We start from the raw sequence: 10,000 nt of genomic DNA on the forward strand, positions 1-10,000 counted from the left end.
TACCAAAACTCGTTCCCACACATTGTCAACTCGAGGCGTCGGGGTACGAAAATCTGGAAGACCTTAGACAAGCAATGACCCTCACCGGGTTGCTGATCAGCGGTTTTCGTTAAAACAATGGTTTGCATGGGGGTGCTTCAGTCTTGCGGGCTCAAGAAAACCGGGCTGTGGATCATTGTCATTTAAAGTTTTTCCACGAAATCCTTTTGTCCTATGGCTAATAATGGCCGCCGCGCGAGTAAGGCCCATGGTGCGTGTACGGCTTGCAAAATACACGGCCTGAAACACTCGATACTATAAGTAATACAGGCCTCCCAGCCACTTTTTGCCAATTCTGATAAGGAAAGATATGCTGTTCAAGTTCAAAAATAGAAGAACTTTAGGAATTTTCGGCCAATATAGGCTCTTTTAGGAGCTAAAATAAATTTCATACAATGAATACTAAGGCAAGAAACACACCTAATTTTCTGAGCTTTTAATGTGTTTTAGTCAAACTTGGCGAGATAAAGATTTGGGGGCCACGGCTTTGGCATAAAAATCAGTGGTAGAGATTTCTTGAAATATATGGCGTATCTTGATAGTATCCGGTACAAATTATAGGATAAATAGGAAATAGATGAGGCCTGGGAGGCCTGGTACTTCTACCAATAATTGAATGAGTCGTACCAGGTTTTTGATGTCTTTAACAGCGATCTTTGATGGTTAAGGTATGAAGAAAGATCCTAAGCAAACCCCATGGAAAGGAGCAAAATACACCACTGGCAAGGGGATCCGTGGGTTGTCTATAATTTACAGTGAAGACGTGATACCGCCTTTTATTTCCTTCCTCACACATATCCTAAAGATACACCAGGGAAAATTGTTCCTTGCGACAATATATTATCTTTCCGCCAGTCAGAGCGGAGCTCCTCAATTATTAGTTATTTATGTTTTTTGGTTTTCAGATATTTTTTTCTCACTAGTCGTTCTTCCCGTACGACCATCCCGGCCTGCTCACAAACCACTATTTATCTCATGTTCGCGCTTTCCTCTTTTGCCCCTTTTTCATCACCTATTCAGACAATTTCTCGTGCTCGTACTGGACCTTTCTTCCGCTGTTCGTCACGCTTATTTCGGTCTCGTTAGTCGGGTTCCCGTTCTCTTTCCCGTTGTTTGCCCTGATATTTTCTCCGGTTTTTCCCGTGCTCCTTAGTCGCTCACTTTCAAGTTGAGCATACGGTTTCCTCGTCGACTGTGTTACGTACTGTGCTTGCTACACGCAGTAGGTATCTATTTGGAACTTTGTAATACCACCGGATGCAAGCACATGTTTTTTTAACTTAATGAACGCTTTAATGGCTTCCAGTTGAGTTGTGTTTATCTAGTTGTTTGTCCCTCTCCTGGATTACTTCTTGCTGTGGATCACCACAAAAACGTTTCAGCCTGCTTACTGGTTCTTTCTCCTGTTTCCTCGTTGTACGTCAACAGTTAGAAAAAAAATACGTAGCATTTCAGTTTTTCGACCGTCTTCAAAATGTTTGCTTGTTGTTACTACAACGCAGTGTAGTACGCTGGCCATGCAACTTTCCACCAAAACCGTGGGTTTCCCAAGCAGTACGACATTCCGCGTATTGGCTTAGCATGAATACGTACGGACGGACGGTCCCTGTACGATGAACGCCATAACCAAAACCAAAATTTCTCGCATCGATAGTGTTCCCATATTTTCTTAACAACGCCTGTTCCGCCGGCGGAGGGCGGAGCTCTGCTATATATGCTAACTTTTTGTGAAACCCTTTTAATGGCCACAATTAATGGAAAACGGGACAACTAACAATGCCAAGAGCCTCACGGTTCCTGGGAATAACATCGTGATTTTCGTCACTAAATGAGGGAACAGAATATACTGTAGCAAATACTTTGGTAAACTGTTGGTGGAACGTCCCTCACAATTTGCATTATGCCGTGTCACCATTTATGAGAAACTTGGAATAGAATATCTAAATACCTTATGTTTTATCCTAGTTGGCTTCATAAGATAGAGGCTCTCTCTAACCATAAATTTTTCTCTGGTAAAAGCTATAACCAAGGAGTAAAAATCTCTTTGTTCTTCATTAAGGCAACAACAACACAAAAAGAAGGGTTTACTAATGATATATACCTTTTATAGTGCTGTAAGAATCTGGCACTTTCTTTATCTGATTTTCCTTAATTTGCAGGCAACAATAATGCGTATCTATAATTACCGTGAATGGGTAAACCTACTCTTATCAGTGCAATTTACTCACCAGTTAAAAATCTCTGAGCGTAAAGCGGAGGAGGATATTTCCTGGTGGATAAAACAAATTGAAGTATTTCCTGACAAGTCACGAAGCTTTTTGGGCCTTTTTTGGGTGTTTCCAATAATTTTCCTATTCTTTTTTTTTTTTTTATCTTAATACACAGGCCCTTTAAGTCATCAAACGTCGCACAATCACTTTACTTTTTGTCACCTTGAAAGCATGTTAACAGACCAGCATATGGGAACGAAGTGAATGAGCGGTTTAGTAAATGGCTTTATCAGGCCAAAAGGATTTGAATTCGGGACTATCGAGAAACTGGTGTCCGAGGCCTCATAAAGCATCAAAATTGCTAAAAGTAATACGTGAATAATATTGCAACCCACTCATTTGGAAAATTTGGTCTTTTAAGCGGTTGTCAAGAGGCCCATATTTTTGTCATCGGTTAGTGAAACCCCTGCGCCTCCTAATACACTCTATTGTCCGAAAAGACAAGATGTTTACTTGTCCTTTGATAAGTCTGAAAAAACCCCTAACACACGAGCTCTTCAGCAAGAGAGAAGACGGCCAATAAGTTTTGGCAAGGTAAGCAGACAAACTAGCACTCATTAATATATCAAAACACGCTAAATACATGTAACAGCAAAAAAAAAATAGTACTCTACTACCAAATGTTGACCATCACGTTTGCACACAAGCCAAAGTAAACAAACGTCATAACCTTTTCCCACTACCTTATCTATTGACTGGTCTTTGTCTTCCATCGAAACACATTACATTTAGAGATGGCTTCACTAGGGTTTACCAGACCTATTATAAAATCAGAAATGAAACTTCCAGTCAGCAAAAAAGGAATTGTGGTATCTCCAGTACTAAAGGAAGTACACATATGTCTGAAGCAAATTCCTCTGTGATTCCATTACCTTCACAATTACGTTTTCTTCAGTTAAAAGTAATGTTTAAAAAAACATATCCATGGACATGAACGTTCAATGCTAACATTAAATAAGTGGCTTAAGATATCATTTTCCCCCCCCACCCCCCCCCCCCTCTCCTCCCTTACATATCACCCAAGAATTCTTTGCGTCACCTTGACTTTTTAAATGTGCTACAACACAACTGCTGTTTAGAATGCAAACAATTGAAATAACACACACACATCTGTGGCATTTTGGTCACCAACTTTTTATGTCAGCAGAGTCCCATTCAGTTAGAAACCGTTACTAAAACTTAAGAAATTCCTTGTAAACACACCTTTCCTGAAATAATGAACATGATCACAAATGTTCTCTCCTCAGCAATGCTCAGTGTCATTCGAATGTTTGTAGTATCTTAATCTATTGTTGAGTAGACTGTTTTGTGAGGTTTTCTTCTTCTTTTTTGTGTTGCTCACCCAAAGGCAGACAGGGGGTCGTTGCTACTCTTGTTATTGAATACTTTGTCTTACTGTAATACTCATTTTTTTATCATTATTATAAACGTTATCACTTTATATATTAACGAAAGAGAGAAGTGATCCTGTATATATTAACGAAAGAGAGAAGTGATCCTGTTATTTAGAACTTCGTACTCTAAGGCGAGGTACATAAAAAATCGAACAATTTCCGAGAACTACATGTTATCGATGCTGTAAGGCATGTAAGAAACATCCGTAAGTGAAAGAAACATCCTTGCGACGGTTCGTTTTCCAACGCGACAGCTGCTCGCAAACGGACGTCATCGTTGATTCTGCCGAAATACATGTAGTTCGTAGTCGTGTATTAAATACTAGAACAATTTTTACTGGTCAAAATTAGAAAAACCATAAACTAGTTAATGAGACAGATGCACACATGCATATGCGCTGTTATAAACGCAATTATAGCAATTGCGTAGAGAAGCCTGAAAATTTCAGGACTTCAACGGGGTTTGAACCCGTGACCTCGCATGTGACCCCCCCCGAAGCCACTGACGTTGGGAGCTGGTCATTTGTGGGTTGTAATGTTCCCGTGATGAGGCTGGAGGCTGGAGCGGAGATACTGCCGGCCACATGGGTAACGGGTCAAGGAAGGAATTGATTTCCAGCCAGACTTTGGCTTTCTCCAAGACACCTGACTCAGATTTGTGACCAATTAATATTGTCAAAAACCTTTTTCAAAAAAAAATCTTTTGAAATATTGTCAAATGGTTTCATGTACAAAAAAAGAATAATGAAAAGAAACAATCAATCAGAAAAAAGATTGGTAGTGTGTTGCGCATGTGTGTAGCTATAGTGTACGTGCGTTTTTCTGTGTGTTTGTGTGTGTAAGGTATGTGTCCTTCCCGATCCAATTATTGTAATCTATAATGTAAATTGGCACAAATTACCCTTTTATATATTTAATTATATCCAATGTAAATTGTTTTGTAATGATATAAGGGTAGAATAAAAGTTGTTGTTGTTGTTGTTGCTACAGTAGAGCGCTTTTCAGAGGAGTGTCGTAAAACCAAAACCAAAGTAATTACTTAATGGCTAATCAAAAAGGACGGAGACAATCCAGTAATCAAATCAAACTTGAAGTAATTACACTTAGCAGACACAAACCGCGGGAAATGTGCACGCGGGAATCAAGATTGGTTTTGGTTTCACTTGTGATGGTTGAAAAAGTGGCGCGGGAACTTTGAACCAATCACTGGGGTGAAGTAATGCAAAACCAAAGTAATTAGCTAATTACTTTCGACACTCAATTGAAAACCACTCTGAGACTGTTTTCACTTACGCACAACTGAGTGGCCTCACAGTTCAGTTGGTAGAGCATTGCACTGGCACCGCAGAGGTCACGGGTTCGAATTCTCCATTGGAGCCACATGAAAGAATCAGGTGTCATAAGAGAAAAGTGCTTAAATTGTCTAGGGAAGTGCGAGGATCGTTTCACTCATTCGTTCACTTACTCTGTTGTTTGAGATCATACACAGCCAAGTGTTGTTGATGATCTGGGGTCAATTGTCTTGTTATAACTGAGAATGCTGGAGATAAGGTGAACAAAGAGCCACTCTGTTTGGATAAAATAATAATAATTTTTGATCAGCATGGTCATGAATAATTGCATGCCGTTTGAAAATATGGATTTTTGATTAGAGACAAAGGTACACATGAGAAAAAATAGATGCGTTCCTCAGAAAACCCTAGAGTAATCTTAAGGATGGTGGCTACTGTTGTTATTGCGCATGAAGTCTGCGCATCTCAAGATACTCGGGTTTCCCATCAGTGATGCTTACTAATTCAGGAATGTTTGTGCACGGTTTAAAACTATCCAGAGAAAGTAGATCTCAGTAAGAACTCTTGGTATCCAAAAAGAAAATTTGGGGTAACCATGTATTTGAGAGATAATTAAGCTTCAACGTGAGAAAGACCGCCATACATTGCTTTGTATTTTAAAGCTCTTTACAAATATATGCATGAATTATCTTTGAAAAATGCATGATTACCCTCAAATTCTTTTTGGATTCCAATAACACATGTTACGATCTACATTTCCTGCATAATCATACACCAGGGCAAAAATACCTTTAAATTAGTAGGCACCATCTTTTAACCTATCACCTATTGACAAAGTTGTGGTATGTGTACATGTGAGTCACAGTCAACTTTCAAAGCAATGTACAGCACACATACATGTAACTTTCAGAATTGTTTCGTCACATTGAGACAACTCTTAGTTTCTTCAACAAAATACTGCAAAATATTTTTGGCAATGGATTTGAAGCGCATATAGTTTAGCCAGTGATACATCCTATGGACCTCACCCTACAAAGCTGCACATTTTTGTACATCAATTTTGTAGAAAGGCTACTAGTTTGGATGTTCTGAGCTGTATAAGGAGAGACTCTTGTAAACTAAGCCATTAAGGAAACATTTCACTGAACCTGAATCCTTCCATCTCTTTCAACTAATGCCACAGTGTGACATTTGAGTCCACAAAATGCAAGAGAATCTTCACCTTTATACCTGGTCTAATGTCCTAATTGTTGTTTGAAAAAACAACAGTGTTTATTCATTCATCACACTTTAAAACCATTAAATATGTAATTACTGATTGCATTAAAAATGTACTGCCCACTTTCTGTGCATGGCCAAGGAATTAACCTACCAGCATCAAAATCAACTCCCAGATAAATACATCTGGCTGTAGTACATGCTGTTTCTCCAAGATTAAATATGGGAATGTAAGGGGCTTCTGATGGTGATTTACATGCTTTAAACCCAATCTCATTAAGCTGCACCTTTGAATTAAGTTTCCCCAAGGAGGGTTGCAAGGGCAGCCAATAATACTTATAGTCATTATTATAATGACTTGCATGAGATCCCCTGCCCCCCCCCCCCCCACCCCCCCTACCCAAACCTACCAAACTCCAGAGAGGAGGAGGTCATTCTTTCACTACACCCAGGAGTGCAGTAATCCTAAACTGAACTTTGTGGGGGATGATGTTGAAGACATGCCCAAGCCTTATGGCTTAGGGATGATGGTTATCACGAAGATTAAAATAAGATTTACACTCTGTAAGCACCGGTAGTGAGACACACCTTATTACCACTGATATCGACATAAACTTTGCTGGTTGTTGCAAGAGGGCAAGATGACTTGATAGATCTACCAAACAACTTCTTTAAGGACCAATCTGAAAAGTGAAAGAGTCTTTTGTAAAGAATTGATTCCTTCTGGTAACACATAAAAATAGTTATTATGTCATAAACAATGCAATGAAATAGAATGGAATCAATATCATTGACCTAGGGCAAAGCAGTGTGATCTTCTAAGACTAGCACTCACCCCAATTTAAAAACAAAGAAATAGTATTTTAAAAAACACTCAGCTATCAGGGCTCGAAATTGCGACTAAATATCTGGAGAAGTCGCAAATTTGCCACTTGTTGTCACCTTCGCTCTTTCGAAAACTAAAGGGTTAGCAGTTGCCACTTTGCTGCAGCTACTTTTGCTAATATAAATAAATAAATGACAAAATTATTTTGTTTCTCACTATGAATTTTCTCTGAAGATAGCATAATTATTGTAGAGTAATTTAGTTGCGATGTTACGTGCACAGATCCATTCCTTTGATCATTCGCCATTTTCAGTGGCTTCTTTACACACAAGTATTGCGGGCTCATATTTTTTTGGCTAAAATGAGGACAACACAATGCAGCACGGCGATTTTGTGACTAAAATTTGCGAAATTGCGATTAAATTTTCGTATCTTATCGCAAAATGCAACTGGATGTTTCGTCGAGCCCGAGCTATGACAATATTATTTTAATGTGATTTTGAGATGCCAAATACTGCATTATATTGATGGTGTTGGGAGAATATATCTACTTGTGTTGGGCTCCATTGCTTTGCAACTCCCCCCAATGTGAGAATATACATGTATTTTCTCCAAACTAGCTGCCAATAAAATCTGGTATAGACCATATTCATAAAATGGTGGTCACTAAATTATTATTTTTGTCTTCATGCTAATGAGACCGACTAGCCTCACTCATATTTCTTTTGTACTTTTTTATGCAAACAAGGCTAGTTGGTCTTAGTAGCGGAAGGACAAAGGAATAATTTACTGGCCGCCATTTAATTTATAATACGGTCTATGGGCATCTCAAAATCATAATTAGTTTATAGTTTATTATTCAGATATATACATTTAATATAATCTTTGTACAAAAAGGTCAACCCTTGGACACTGTTTTCTAGCCACTTAGCATTTTTTGATCCTCACCAAATGTCGATCCTCCTCTTAATAGAGGATCAAGCACCAAAGACAATGACTGAACCAGCTCAACTGAGAAGTGGTGAACAGCTCGGGTCCTAAAATTAGACCAGTCAAAAAAGTTAATTCCGACCAAAAGTTCAAAATTTTAAGGTTGGTTTAAATTAAGTTCCTTAAATTTACTGCAACTATATGCATGCATACCATAAGTCAATGCAAATTTATGAAAACCACCTACTTGAAAAATGATTAATTTTATTTACCCTGCAAACAGGACGGAGATGAACTCCCAAAGAATGATAATTCACGCTGTAAAGCAGCAATGAATGGAACAATGTAGTAAGCCCTGCCTGCAAACAAAAATCATACACCACCCAAATAAGATAATGGAATTACTCTAAAAGTGCAAATGAATGAAGTTAATATAAATATTTTGATTTCTAGGATTACTGCCTGTTCTACTCTATGTGTTCTATAAAAAATTAGAACAATTTACAGTATTTAAAGTGCTACTGCTTCTTCTTTTTTCTTTGGATTTCAAAACTATGTTAACTAAACACTAAATTACCCAAGTTTTAAGCCTGATAAACAAAGATGATCAAACAGTAGCCAACAATGTGACATTAGTGTTCTAAAAGTCCTGGAGGAGTGCAAATGAACCAGTTTATTTTTTCAACACATTTTTGTAGTCTGTAGAGAAAGGGTAAAAAACTCAAAGGCAAAATCAGGAATTTGTTCTATTCCATCACTTGAGATATGTCTCACAAATGAATGCTGATTTAAATAAATTTCTCCCCTTATCCATGTACTCAACTCTCATAATATGTGTCTTGAAATACAGGCAATCACCCTAGGCCTCAAGTTAAAGAAAAACAATCCTAAATACTAACAACCCTTAACAACAACTTTCTTATTACCACTTGAACCTAAAGGAACAGGGCATAATGTTTATCAAAATCTTGAGCTTTTCATTAACCGTGTGAATTTCTGGGAAGAAGTGTCTCAAATGAATGTCACTGGGTTGTCAATGACGACCTCAGAGATTCCTTGATTTTCAAACAAACAAGTCACAAGAAAACACATACAGGTACCTTGGAGTCACAGGGTAACAGTTTTTTCCAAGGGGTAAGATTTTCAGTGCACACTAATTCCCTTGGCAAAGTCGCATGCCGCAATAATGATGAATTATAATGATCCTCATGATAAGCAATGCCTTCTCTTCTAAAAGAAAGCTTGGGACTTGTTGTTGTTTTGCTGTCAATGAAATTCAATGAAGCACAAAACTGTCCAGATAATGCTTGGGTGAGACCTGACCAGTTATCATGGACACTAAAATGAAAAGGAGATCTGTTAATTAATAATATTTTTAAACTAATTATTATTTTTCAATTAATAGAATTACAAGAAAGTATGAGTATTGAATATACAGCTGTACCATACCTATTTTTACATGAAAATAAAGACAGAAATTTGTAACTATAACCAGTAACTAGATTTTTGATAGAAGTGATCCTCACAATTAAGGATGGTCCCTACTATTGTTAGTGCGCATACGTTCTGCGCATCTCGAGATACTCGGGTTTCCTATCAGTGATGCTTACTAATACAGGGATATTTTTGCACAGTTTGAAAAATATCTGGAGAAAGTAGATCTTAGTAAGTACTCTTGGTATCCAAAAAGAAAATTGGGGATAACATTAATTTTTGCGAGATAACTAAGCTTCAATTTGAGAAAGAACGCCATACATTGCTTTGTATTTTAAAGCTGTTTACAAATATTATTCATAAATTATCTTTGAAAAATGTGTAGTTACCCCCAATTCACCTTTATCACTCGGCGGCCATTTTGGAGTCCTTGGGGAATAAAGGCTTTGTCTTTGCATTGTCTTTGCCCGTCCAGCCTCACATTGAATGAGAGGTTCGACGGGCAAAATCTTTTGTTTGGACATTGAGTGATATGGGTGTATTTTCTTTTTGGATTTCAATAACACATGTTAAGATCTACATTTCCTGCATAGTCAT

The 10,000-nt window shown here is 37.9% G+C and overlaps 1 pseudogene; it reads right to left on the reverse strand.

The window, feature by feature from the left end:
• Positions 1–2,997: 2,997 nt before the first annotated feature.
• The window catches only part of LOC138012288 (GPI transamidase component PIG-T-like), a 13,799-nt pseudogene continuing 6,796 nt past the window's right edge, over positions 2,998–10,000 (reverse strand).

This window comes from Montipora foliosa, chromosome 1 (assembly GCF_036669935.1).
Source record: "Montipora foliosa isolate CH-2021 chromosome 1, ASM3666993v2, whole genome shotgun sequence".
NCBI lineage: Eukaryota > Metazoa > Cnidaria > Anthozoa > Scleractinia > Acroporidae > Montipora > Montipora foliosa.